The sequence below is a fragment of the Zonotrichia leucophrys genome, chromosome 6 (genome assembly GCF_028769735.1).
Source record: "Zonotrichia leucophrys gambelii isolate GWCS_2022_RI chromosome 6, RI_Zleu_2.0, whole genome shotgun sequence".
NCBI lineage: Eukaryota > Metazoa > Chordata > Aves > Passeriformes > Passerellidae > Zonotrichia > Zonotrichia leucophrys.
The window spans coordinates 22,061,811-22,075,168 of NC_088176.1; the positions used below are offsets into that span (position 1 = coordinate 22,061,811).

General features: G+C 35.1%; 1 protein-coding gene across 12 annotated transcripts in view; it reads left to right on the plus strand.

Annotated features, from left to right (window-relative positions):
• LRMDA (leucine rich melanocyte differentiation associated) overlaps positions 1–13,358 on the plus strand; it is a 606,751-nt gene that overhangs the window by 437,825 nt on the left and 155,568 nt on the right. The gene's annotated exons all lie outside the window — the stretch shown is intronic.

The following is a 13,358-nucleotide window of genomic DNA, read 5'->3' on the forward strand; positions in this document are numbered from 1 at the left end:
CAATTATCCAGCTTTTGGTTTACCCATCCCAGGGACTTGAAGGAATGGGAGAATGGGTCTTTGAACTGACAGGCTAACTAGCTTTACAACGGTGAAGAGCAGAATTAATTCAACAATTTTGGAATCTCTTTCTCTGCTCTGTTTTTTAATGTCTTGTGTTCCAGAGACAATGTCTTTTTTTTTCCCTCTCTCTTTCTCTCACTCCCACCACACCTCTATACACTTCCTTTCTCCCTCCCCTGCATGCCCCATCCTCACCATCTAAAATTAGATAAAATGCTTGCAAGAAAAAATACTTGTAAGTACATGTTGAACTGAATATTATTTTTCAAGTTAATGAAATTATCATCCAGTTAGGCTAGATACATTCCTGAGCTTGAGTAATGTATGCAACTAGAACAGTGAGGTTTTTTCTTTTTCATTTAGGTGCAATTAAAAGAGTTAAAATGAATTGGTAACAATGTCATTATTGAATTACTAAAAGAAAAGCCTACATAAATAATTTCTTCAAAAGAAGTTATTTCCACATGGTTTGCAGCTCCCTGCTATAATTTTTAGTACCTTGCTTTTGTCACTTGTGACATTTCAAAAGATATTTCTTTACACTGAGAGGAGGCTGAGAAGTATAAATTCAAGACCATATCCCTAGATTAATGGTAAAAAGATATTTTTTTCAAAATTTAGCAATTCAGGTTTTGTCATCAGAGGGCTTTTTTGTTGGTGGGTTTTTTAGTTTTGGGTTGTTCTTTTCTAAGTCAGTTGGTTTGTTTGGTTGCTTTTTGTTTTGAGAGAGAAAAAGCCACAAGTCACACAACCAAACCACGGTGTGAGTATTCAGTGGCTGCTTCTCTAAAGACATCAATTTAATCTGGATGTAAAACACATCTGAGCTCTCAGTTTATGGTTATGATACTCATGAATGATACCATCATTACCAAAAAACCACAGATTTCCTTTTGTCACCTTTCTGTGGAAGGCAATGATTTTTCCAGCAAAGGGGAATGTTCTGCAGTAAGATTGAAGAAGTAAAAATTAATCTGAACAAAATAATAATTTTAATGGCCTAAGCTGTAGGTGCATGATAAACTATCTCAGAAATGAAATGCAAATATTAAACAGATCAGGCTTCTAAAACTGAATTCATTGCAGTGAGATACCAATTAGATGGGATTGAGTAGGAAAGGACATGAGCTGTGCTTGATTTGAGTCTTGGGAACTGGGATCACTAAAGTGGTCATTAAGTTACTCTCCTAGGCGTGTTCCTACGAAGATTGCTCAAAATTTGTTGCGAAGTTTGTCTTGGTTGTTGCAATTTAACTTTGGATCCTTGTGGATGTGGTCTGACAGGAAAGAACCATTGTGAAAAGTGAAAGGTTATCGTGTTGCTTTGATTGTTACACAGCTTTTGTATCTCCTACAAAAAAAATCTATCTTCCATGACCATTTTGTTGTGCTGATCATTTGTTCATTGCTGTCACAGAGAACTGAGTTTTGTGTTCTGATGTTCCAGCACTGAATTAGCAGAACATGGCAGGTCTCTGCCTCTCAGGCTTGTAAGGTTCAATATTTAAAACTAAAATAGCATAAAGGAATTATTCTTAGTGTTGTCTTTGCTTACACTCAAGAAAACAGAGACTGGGAATGACTTCAGGTGGTACCTGCCTTTCCCTGTGGTGGAGGCACACTGGTAACAGATTAAACTTGTACATACAGCTGTCTTGTGAATTTCAGTATGAAAAATGTTTTGGCTCCATTAAAGATGGATACTGGCCTGGAAATTCAGTAAGAACTTGTTATTACTGAGTTTGATCATGCTTTAAGGTGAAGCTATTCGGCGATGGGAATTTTCTTTTATTAATTAATTGTAATGGTTTTAGTCACAGGTTTGGCTTTTCTGTCGTTCAGTTCCAGCTTCAGAGTTCTAACTGTCTTATTCTTCACTTTTCAAAATCTTGTTAAGAAAGCAACTTTTCTTATATCACAATAACAACAGAAGCTCTTCTTAAAAGGAAAAAATTGCAACTTTGAATTGGATTACTGTCGCAATAACCTTTAATGCACAGGGCATTGACATGGATAGTCATTTATGCATTAGTGCAGCTAAAGAAACAGCCTGTGATGGACTGGTGAATTGGTGCTTAGCCCACAGTGTCACACAGCCAACAGGCAATTTTATTAAATTATTGCATGGTACTTGCAAATTTAAAAAAAAAAGCCAAACAAGCCCAAAACAAACACTGATTTTTTGGGGGGGAAATGTAACTGGAAAACATTTTCAGAATGAAAGCTAAATGAAAACATTCTGATCATAAGTAATGGAGTGTATTTTTCACTTGTTTGTTTTTCAGTGTGACACATCCTTTGTGAATATTTAAGAATTATTCGAAGTGTTGATTTAATAACCTTTGACCATAGCATCTTCCTATGTTGAATGTAGTATTAAATCCCTTCTGCCCCTTTTCTGTTCTGAATTTCATGGATGATATAATATATCAGGCTAGTTTGTACCATTGTGTGTCAATTGTTCAGTGAGTTTTTTGAATTAGGGTAATCAAATAGCTCTATTTTTTTTATCTGTCACTATATTGTTTGCTTATTATCAACTCAGAACACAATTTTCAGAATGAAGTGCAGTAAGTTATCCATTAGGAGTACAAAACCAGAGGCAAACACCTTTGATGAATCTGGACCTTATGGAAAAGGGAAGTCCACAGCAAGGGTGTAGTGGAGGCTCTTGCCTCTCCCTACTCCTTTGTAGTGACTCCTTCAAGTACTTCTATTTCAGTTCTTTGTCAAACTTTGTGAATTTTATGTTAAGCCTTTTTCTTGTTCTTTTTGATGATTTTTGGGGTGTTTTGGTTTTGGTTTTTTTTTTTTTTTTTTTAAATACCCTGTTTAAGTAAAACTTCCTCTCCTTAGTACTTGAGAGGAAACTTTTCTGTAAACGTACTGGCAGCTGAGCTTGGAAATTTTTTAAACTAAGACAGAAAAAAAGCTTGAAAATAAAACCATATGTTTATTATTTTAAAGAAAGGAAAACCACCCCAAAATTTTCCTGGATATTATGCTGTGTACTTGATAAATTATTAACCTGCAAGACTGTAGTGCCTGCTTCAGCATTGTTAAATTTTATAATGTTAATCTTATGCTGTGAATGCGAATATGCTAAATTTCATATAAAATTTCAGAGGTGGGAAAAAAACTTACAAAACAGAAGCAAATATATTTTATGAAAATCATATTTCCACAGTAAATAATTAAATCTCTTTTTTATTGGTTTGTTTTTCATAGCTCCCACAGGCACCGGTCTATAGTGCAAATATACACCTTCTAAATATGCAGGGGTTTTTTAGCTGATTCTGTATTTGTTGGAAATTAAGGCCTAAACCTGAGGAATAATGTCTTTACTTTTCTTAGTACTTGAAATTGTTTTCTCTTCAGTGTAATTTTCACTTTTCCTGTCCTTTAAATATTCTTGTAAGTCAGCTTGATGAAAATTATTATTAGAGAAATCTGCTGAAGAATGCTTTGTAGGGATTGTTAACCCCTGGGCTTCTTATGTACTGGGATCATAGGAAAAAAAGGTAAATTTATCTAATTGTGTTTTCCACTGAATTGCTTTGATGCTAGTTTTAATTTTAATGTTGGAGACACCACTTGACATTGGTAAAGCTGATGTTTCAGTCACAGTGTAGCACTATCTTATGTTAGATTCCTGTGTGGCAAGCTTGACAAAGAGTTTATTCTTAAATTTATTCTTAGAGGCTTTTTATTTTTATCACCTGACTGAATTGTGACACATGTTATTTGGGGATACCAGAGCACTTCTGCTGTGCACATCAGGATGATGATTGTCAGGGTTACTTTTGACCTTTGTAACATAGTAGTGTTCTAGGATGTAACTTGACTTTTTTAGTTCAGGAAATTGCATATACTAGTTTTTTGGGGGTTTTTTGTGTGATGAAATTAAGTATTTGATGTTTGTGTAACATTAGAAATAGCTTCCATCAATTTTTCCTTTGTGTGTGCATTTCATCCGATGTCCAGCTCATTCATTTTTCCTGTCGTGCTAGGCCTAGGCATGATGCATTTGGGGATAGGGAATGTACATCAAGTGCATTACTGCAGAACCTATGAGACTGACTTCTTGTGTTTCAGGTATTAACCTGAGACCAAAGGTGTGAAACTTTTCTACTACTGCACTTTGCTAATAGATGTGCTAATATTGCTGTCATGTGAAGAGTAGTTGTAAAAAGAAACTTTCAATTGCACTTGCATAAGCAACATTAATCCTGGCATTTGTAATTGCTGAGGGTTTTTGAAATTTTTTATTTATTTTTTCAGCCTCTCATAGAATGGCACTCTATGTGCATTCTGTCTTTATTTGTATTATCTAGGTAAAATTAAAGAACACAACTGTAAACAGTAATAATTCACTTTGATGACAGTTTTAGCAGGGTATAATTCAAACTCTTTTTCCACAAGCAATTTTTCAAAACTGAGGGCTAGTGTTTTCTCTGAAAACAAAGTCTTCAATAACCATCACAAGTTCTTGGAGAAAATCACATGGGATGTTGCTGGAGGGCAGGAATGAAATTCAAACATGACACCAATATATGACATGTAGCAGAACTATAGAGTAAATAAAGGAGTCATAACAAGCTCTCTTTCTTGAGAATAATTATTAAATAATTTTTGATAGCATGAGAAAGGCATGTGTTTGTTAATATGGTGCTGAACAAATATGAAACAAAATATAGAACATAAAAACCTTATGATCTACTCAAACACATGATGAAATAAGGATTCTGTTTGAGTTTCTGGTTGAAGAGTTTTTCAGCTTAAATATTTATCTTCCAGGGTGTGGAGAGTGAATTAGAAACCTTCTAAGTTTCCTTGGTGAAAAGATTTATATGTCTGCAAAGGTTTATTTTTATTTATTATTTGCTTTATTTAAATAATTGTGACTTCTTAACACCGTTTCTTTGCTCTAGTCCTATACAGATTATTTCATTTCTGTATTAACATAGTAAGTCCTACAAACACTCTTATTATCCTGATATTTGTGATTCTGCAGTAATGTCAGCAGCACTTCAGTCTTCAGCTCAAGGGATGACTGAAGCAAAATAATACAAAATGTAGCTATTGTGCTTGGAAAGCATATTGGACAAAGTATGTCTAACTGGAATAAAATAGTTTTGGAAATTTTTTTCCTGGCTGTCAAACCCATTGTTCAGAACTATTGAAATATACAATTTCAGCCCATTATTATTTTTTCACTGAGCTTACTTGAGAGCCTGCTGTATATGTAACATGTAACATTTGTTCTAGAAGAAAAAAACTCCAGTGGTTTTGACATTTGGTAACTCATGCAGTTTAATTTTGCTAATTCTGAACTCTTCCTTTAATTCTTCATTTCACTAAATTATGAGATGTTCCAGAGCCAAGCCATCTGGCTTCTATAAAAGCCACAGAAAGATCAAGGACATCTCCAACTGATTTTATTGTCCAGAATGCCTCATGAGCTTTTAATGGGAATAGAGGGGGTGGGCAGAAAGTTTGGGTTTTTTTTAGCTTAAAGTGTTCTTACTGAGGGCCTTAGAAGTGAAGTCAGCTTTCTACGCTGTGTTTCATAAACCTTTTATGACTACGAGAGAGTAAACAAGGTAAAGGTTCATTGTGTTTCTCACTGAATTAAAAGGATATTCTCAAAATTTGATACACAGTTTTAAGATGTTCTTCATGAAATCCATGTGATATTCATACTAAAGTCACATTGATTTGAAATATCCCAGTTTTTAATAACTCGAAATAAAAGATAAGTAGAAAATATCTCACTTGTGGTTGAAATACAAATGGTGCCTGGCTGTTTTCATGTGTTTTTACCTTTTGTCTGTCATGGTAAATTTAGGTTAAAAATGTTCCTCATCTATATAAACGACAAAACCTGTGAAGAATTTTGAGCAGTCTGGGGAACTCTGCAGTAACTGACAGTATTGCTGCATTTAAAATCATGGCCTATTACAAGTCCATTATAAGTGGCTAAGTTAGCTTACTCTCTAGTCTCAGTTTTACTTTCCATATAATTCAGCAGAGAACAGCTGAGATATTGATGGCTGTTCTCAACAGCATTTTGCAATTGTGTAGAAAGTTATTATTTGTGAATTGGAAAATTACCGTTATTGTTATTCCATTAAAATCCAAAATTCTGTGTGTTAAAGAATAGGAATAATACAGGTTTTATCTTTGGTACTATTTGCAAGGGGCCCAAAAGGCTGATCTGATATTTAGGACCTTCTTTTTCTTAAGACTAGATAAAGGCTTGTTCCCTTAAGTCAATGAATTAGAAAAATATGGTCATAAATCAGGGCTCAGTAGAAAGATCACAAATAGAAACCTCCAGTTTCATTCATAACATGAACCCTTTGCCTTTGCGCTCTGAGATGTCTGCATGCCCTGTGTGCCCCATGACATCCTGATGCTGCTGATAAATGCAGAGAGCTCTGTGACCCCGACTGTCTGGGAGCTGGGCATGGCTGAATGTCAGGCACCTGCAAGGCTTGACTGCACAAGATGCACCTGAAATTATTTTAACCCTTGCTAAGTATTATTGACTTGATCCATAGTCTTCCAGGTACAACTATTGATGCAGAAAAATACAGCACATCTTCCAGATGAGATGGGCATGTGGCAGGGCTGGTGACAATGTTAAGCATGTGTGCACTTTTCAGTAGTAGCCTTCGAGCCTTTAACATAATGGCAAGTCTTCACACGAGGTGATTAGAGTGACTGGGAAGGGCACAAAATGTCTTCTTTACACCAACAGACTATCCTGGCTCTTGTGCCCTGGCCAGAACTTGATCCAGGATTCTCAGGGAGATTTGGCATCAGTTTCAGCTCCAGGACTCTCTGTGCAGCAAATAATGCCAATATCTTCCAAGTTCTATAGGCTTCAGTGCAATACCTGTCTCAATTTTTTCTAGAAGTAGCCTTGTAGAGATGTTGAGTGAAGAAGTGGAACAATGAGATAGTGAACAGTTTCACACTGGTCTTCTGATCACCGCAGCAACAGAATAAATTGCATAAGGACAAGAGTTCATTAATCTCATTATTAGATAAATTCAGAATGTTTTATTTCTGCAGCATTACCTTCTATTCTGCATTACACACTAACAGAGGAATACAAAGTGTGAGTACACTGATACATGCAGTACATGATTAAGCCATAGTAGGAAAATACAGCAGATAAAAAAGAGTGGGCAGTTTTACCACCCACTACCCAGAACTATGAATCTGTCTGACATTATCACTGCTTAAAAGAGATCTCTGCCTTGGCTTAATTGCACATAATTTGGCTGACAGTTGAAATACAAATCTAAACAGTCACTCAGCTCAAGATACACAAAATTAAGTATTTCATGTGATGCTCAACCCCTTCAATCTTTATTAATAACTTAATTACATTAATTACACTATGGTTTAAAGCTTTGCTAGCACAAGAAGGGGAAAAATGATAGACTCTCCTAAGTAATGGGTTGCATAGCAATTTTGTTAGAATTAAGACTAGTAACAATATGCAAAGTAGCAGTAATTTGTAAATATATACTTCACAGTTTGTAATTCCTCTTGTTCCACTCTTTAATTCTTTTCTTTAGCCAACTCCAGCAGACATAATTCTGGAGGTCAATCCAGGTGTTCCAGGAGTTTTGAAACAAGGGTATTTTCAGCCTGAGAATATCTCTGAAAAATGGTAGTTCCATTACATTTCCACTCCTTGGTGTTTTTTGCTGTTGTTTAGAGGGTTTTTTTGGCCCAGTCTTAAGTAACTGTCTGTAGCACTAAAGTAAACTGAGTTTTCCTTATTCTGTTCCATTTTGTCATGCAACAAGTGTGTCTTGCACTGAGGTACTGAAGCCTTTATAGATCAACTCAGATCTAAAGAGTGTGCTAAATGCCTGTGGTGGATCAATGTTTACTGGCCCTTAGCCTCTTTTAAAGGTAATGCTTTCTTTTTCATTTAACTGCAGAACTTATTGGAATCCTCGTAATAAAATTAGAATATTTTTATCTTATGTAGGAAAAGTATTTTTTTTTTCTGAGTTGTTAGCTGTTTAAATCAAAGAGATGGAAGCTTTTTACTGGTGAAGTTATAGTTTGGATATATGGTTAAGCATCTTTTCTAATCAAATTGGAGTTATTTCTTAAGTCAGTTTTATCCCTTTCAAGTTACTCTTTTTAGGTGCATTATTCTTATGACTGCAAATATATATTCCAATAAGAATATTCTGGGAAATTTTGTAAATTTTTTCTGCTGTCTTCAGAATGAGGTTTGTTCTCATTAAATTTTAGAACCAAGCAGAATTGACACATTTTACTTTATCTCTTGTCTGGACCTAACAGGGACAATTCCAGAGATCCTGTCAATGGTTACATTTTAAAATGTAGAGATGCAATGAAATGGGTGTTTAAAGCATTCAGATTTGTCTGACTTGAGTAGTCATTCGAAGTTAAGGAGTCAGTTGCATTTGCAGTTTGTCAAGGATTTTAGTGCTTTGTCATTCCATGCCACATCCCTGAGAGTGTCTGTGGGTGCCCAGAGACCTCATCCACAACTCAATCACCACAGTGCCTGCCTGAAGGGTTTTGGTTCTTGTTCTGCTTCCCAGCTGAAGTTGCTGGGTAGCTCTTTGGCATACCCTGCATGAGGTACAGAAAGGTGCTTTTCTATTCGTGCCATGATAAATTATGGAAGTGTCCATTGTAGTCACTTTATTACCATTCTTTCTTTTACTCCAGTCACCTGTCATCTGCCTTTATCATCGAGATCAGTGATTTCATGCTTAGTCTTTGAAGATTCCCCAGATGTGTTATTTTTATATTCTTTAATACTTCTGAACTTTTGGATGCCTAGTTAAAAAGCTGCCAGGAGTGATAGATATCTACAGAGATGTCTCTGTATTGTCACAATGGGGATTCTACAGACCTTCAAAATTAGAATGAAGTATTTTGGTAATTTATTAAAACATGCTATCCAAGGTTGCATGTTTGGGATGGAAGAAATCAAAGGCATGTAACACAGAATGCTTGTTTGTCTGGGAGTAATTCAGTGGTGACAGCAAGAAATAAAGAAATGTTCTTTGCTCATTTGTGTCCCCAGACTCTAGATCTCATTTTCCTGGATTTTAATTCAAGTACTTTGTATAAATTTATTTCAAAACTGAAAAATGCTAAGATTGTTTTTAATTTGGTCCCAAGTTCTGTTGCATTACCTTTATACTTCTTCTATTGAATTCTGATTAATGCAAACAAAATTGTGATTTTTTTGTTTGATTATAGAAATTCTTTTCTTAGCCTTTGGTAGTCTCAGTCTGAGAGGAGCATAGGGGTGTCTGTAGAATGACAGAGTGGTTGGAAGGGACTGCAGTGGGACACATGGCCCCACCTCCCTGCTCAAGCAGGGCCACCCCAGAGCGCAGGATTGCATCCGGTCCGTCTCCATCTGCAGTGAGGGAGAGGGTGGAGGAAATTAGGTGATTTGTTAATTGCTCTGCCTGGTGAATGGTGAGACAATACATACTGTAGACTCTGTTTAAGGTATCTCTTCAAGTCCTTTCAAGATATATTCTCAAAATTAATTTAAGTTACTTTACATTATTATTTTTGTAACATGGTAGAAAAGGGATAATTCTGGGTAACTCGAATTTTGAGGTTGTCAGTTTTAATTAAAAGCCACAATGTTGTTCTTTTTAATAAACTTAATGGCCAGTTTAGAACTCTAGGCATAGAACTCCCAAATGCAGTTCTTTTAAAACTGCTTTTCTACTGTCTTAGTCTTTATTTCTTTAAATCAAAGGGTACAGAGTTACTGTTTACTGAAGAGGATTGCATGAGAACAATTTATACTGAATTATGAGACAAAGCACTTGTCTAAGTTCTTCTGTGATTATATTCATTTCTTTTTGCAAAATTGTCTTTCTGATGTAATGATACAGATAAATAAAGGGTAATAAATATAAAATATAGCTGAATATAACTATTTTATTATAGAATGCTATTTCTTTTACTTGAATTTTTCTTTGCTGCAAAGGTATCTGATTTTGAGTTTTGCAAGCTATTCAAAATGCGGTTAGACCACTATTTGGTGTATCAATGAATTTGTAAATCCAGATGAATTACAGCTGAGAGTAAGTCACTATATAAATCTGCATTATGGCTGGTTGTTAAAGAAATGCAGTATAAAAATGGTATTATGAGAAAGTATCATTGCACTATTTGCTTTCTCAGTTTCTTCCTAACTTCTTGATCCTTCCTGAACCTCTATGAGTTTTTCCCTAACACTGACAAATATTGGAGCAGTTAATGTTCAGGTGTGCCTGTGGTTGGATCAGACTTGTTTGTCCAGCCCTGAAGAAGCACCTATATTTGAAGGGGATTCTGCTATTGTAATATTTGGTGAATAGGATTTCACTGGGAGCTGATCTGTGTGCAGTGAGAAATAGGGTCCTTTTGCACACTGTTTGTAATGGAGTGGAAAATTACATTTGCTATTGCAAGAACAGCCCCATTAGTGGGAAAGCAGATTCTCTTGCAGAGAGCTGGAATGCACCTCAGGCAGTGTCAGGGTGACAGTCCAAATAATGGGAATCTGGAATGAACAGGGAGATTCTAAAATGAAAAAATGCTTCTCTTCATACATTGTGGTTCCTTCATAAACTTATTGCTACATAAGGAGCAGTTTGATTTAAAACAGCATGAAACTAAAAAACCCCACTCATTTAAGCAACTGTTTGTAACTTCTTTTGAGGATGAAATCTACTGCTGTGAAGAGGATATGCAGTGATTTTACTTAGACCAACATCTAAGCCAGTCCGAAGCTCCTAATGAATATGAGGATGCTAAACAGTTTTGTTAGAGGTTTCTTGGTTATGATTTCAAATAACACTGTAAGTGTTGTCAGTTATATCTCAACCATATGGGCTCTTTAGGTGTTGAGTAAAGGATCTTCTATATAAGTGTAAGCGATGAAGACAAGTTGTAGCAATCCCTGACCTACCCTAACACCTTTTCTTCTCAGTGAAACTGTTTTATTCTTACTCTGGTAATGAATAATTAACTTCTGAATTGGTATGTAATTAGTGGTGTCAGTTTTATTTTAAAGTGCTTACAAAACTCTAACAATGAAGATAAATTTAAAATGCTGATGGTTGAAAAATAAAGTACAAATAATTTATATTCTTTTGATGCTTAAAACCCCCAGATAACAACAACATAAAAACAACAATAGTATTGCAATTATAATTTTTAGAATTGTTAATGACAGTGAAGTACGTAATATCAAGAACACAGGGGACTGCAATTCACTGTCATTCTGAACATGTATTGGGATCTAGAATAGTTCTGATAGGGCTAGACTGCACTCTAGAATGACAGTCAGACTTGAATTTAATTAAAAATTTGGCATTTCGCTATTGTACCTTTCGTGATTGAAATTTTAAAAAAATTAATAAAAGAAAAAAGTACATGCTGGAATTTATTCTGCAAAGTCCACCACTACAAAGGGTTGTGAAGTAGCTCTATGGTACAGACCAGGAGTTTAGAGGGAATAAAAGGTCTTAGGTTTTATTGTAATTTGTCTGTCACAACTACCTACTGAGTTTATAGTCATTAACTTCTCTAGGAACTGATCTAAATGGTAGCATTCAGATTGACATTTGATTGAAATAAATGCTCAAAGACTGTTAGAAATAATTAAGCCTATCAGCCTCAATGATTCACAGATCCCTGGCCATTTAGACTGAAATATCTGTCAGGGTTTTCTCATGAATCCCTTCTTTTGCAAAAGCATTTCTCTGTAGAGCATTTCATTCCCACAGTAATTTCTATTGGTATTTCTCTTATTAGTATTATTATTGTGAGCTTTAACCAAAAGCTTATCTTAAATTTTTCAGGTAAGAAATATCAATCTTTATAAAATGAACAAAATTTTCAAGGCCAGTATTTTTATCTGTGCAGAGGAGAAGTATTCATAATGGAATTAAGCTGCAGCTTTTAAATTCAACTGAAGAGGTAGGCATCAGACATTAGGTAGAGTGAATTGATAGAGGATGGATTTTGGGTGATGTTACCAAAAAAAGAATGATACTTGCACTTCATGCCCATTAGAGGAATGATTTAATTTTTGCTCCTATTTTTTCTCATCTGCAGCATCTCTCTAACCTGTCTTTGTCTCAGATACCTTCTAATTTACAGCTTAAATTTTAAATAGGTTTCCTGTTCTTACACAGGTGTAAGGGAATTGAAACCCATGGGTAATCAGTACTTGTAGTTAATATGGGTCCATTCTTCTTGTCTTCCTCATGAGTGGCACTTGGATATGTTAGCTTCTATCCTCAAAGATAAAAGGAAATGGTTACTGTCTTCTGAATTGTATGTTTCTGATAAAATAATTTTGATTGTCAGGGCAAATTACCTGTGTGTTATGTTTCCATTGAGTTTATTTCAGCAGCTGTCCTAAAGCATGGTTGGTGTAGGAATCTCCAGTTTGTATCACTGAGCAAAGAGTGAAGCTTTTGTTGTCCAGGTCAGATTTTTCTTTGATAAGTCAGGATAATTGGGATAAAAGGGCCTGGTGCCCAAGCCTTGTGAAATGCTAAGTGGAGGAATTTCTCATGGTTTTGAAGTGTGAGTTAGTGAGTGGCAGCAAGGCTCTGGACCCATTAAGAAAACTCATTAATAGTTCATGATGAACCAATACATTTTAGCAAATTTTAGTCTTTGTTGAAACATAATCAATTTTTTGAGCTAAGGTGCTCTTTATCAAAGGGCAATATCCACAGCTGCACAATGCAGGTGCCTGTATTGAACAGTAGACTAGAGATGCAAAAGAAATGCTAAACCGTTCTTATTACAGATAAACTTTTCTTTCTTCAAATATTTCTTCAAAATTGAGAAAACTTGGGAAATTTAATTGAAATTATGTATCCTGGTTTTATTTTATCTGGTAAGAAGTGAAAACTGTGTGGAGTGAAATAAATATATTTTAGGGGATGACACCATCTTGGCATTTGTACACATCCTTTTATAAATTTATTTTTTTTTTTATCTTACCTGCCTTGAAATACTTTTAATGTAATTAAAAGCACAGAATGGGTGCCAGACTTGTCAATTCCAACAACAAAGTGCTGAAATTTTCAGTGAAACTGAGAGATCCATCTCCCACACATTGTAATGAATAGGTTCATAAAAGGAAAATAGTTTAATTACATTTTAGTTCATGGATTGTTAATAGGCTGGAGTATCTAAATTGAATAATGTGATTCTGGTAATAATTATGTGTAAATGAACTTGTTTAAATGATA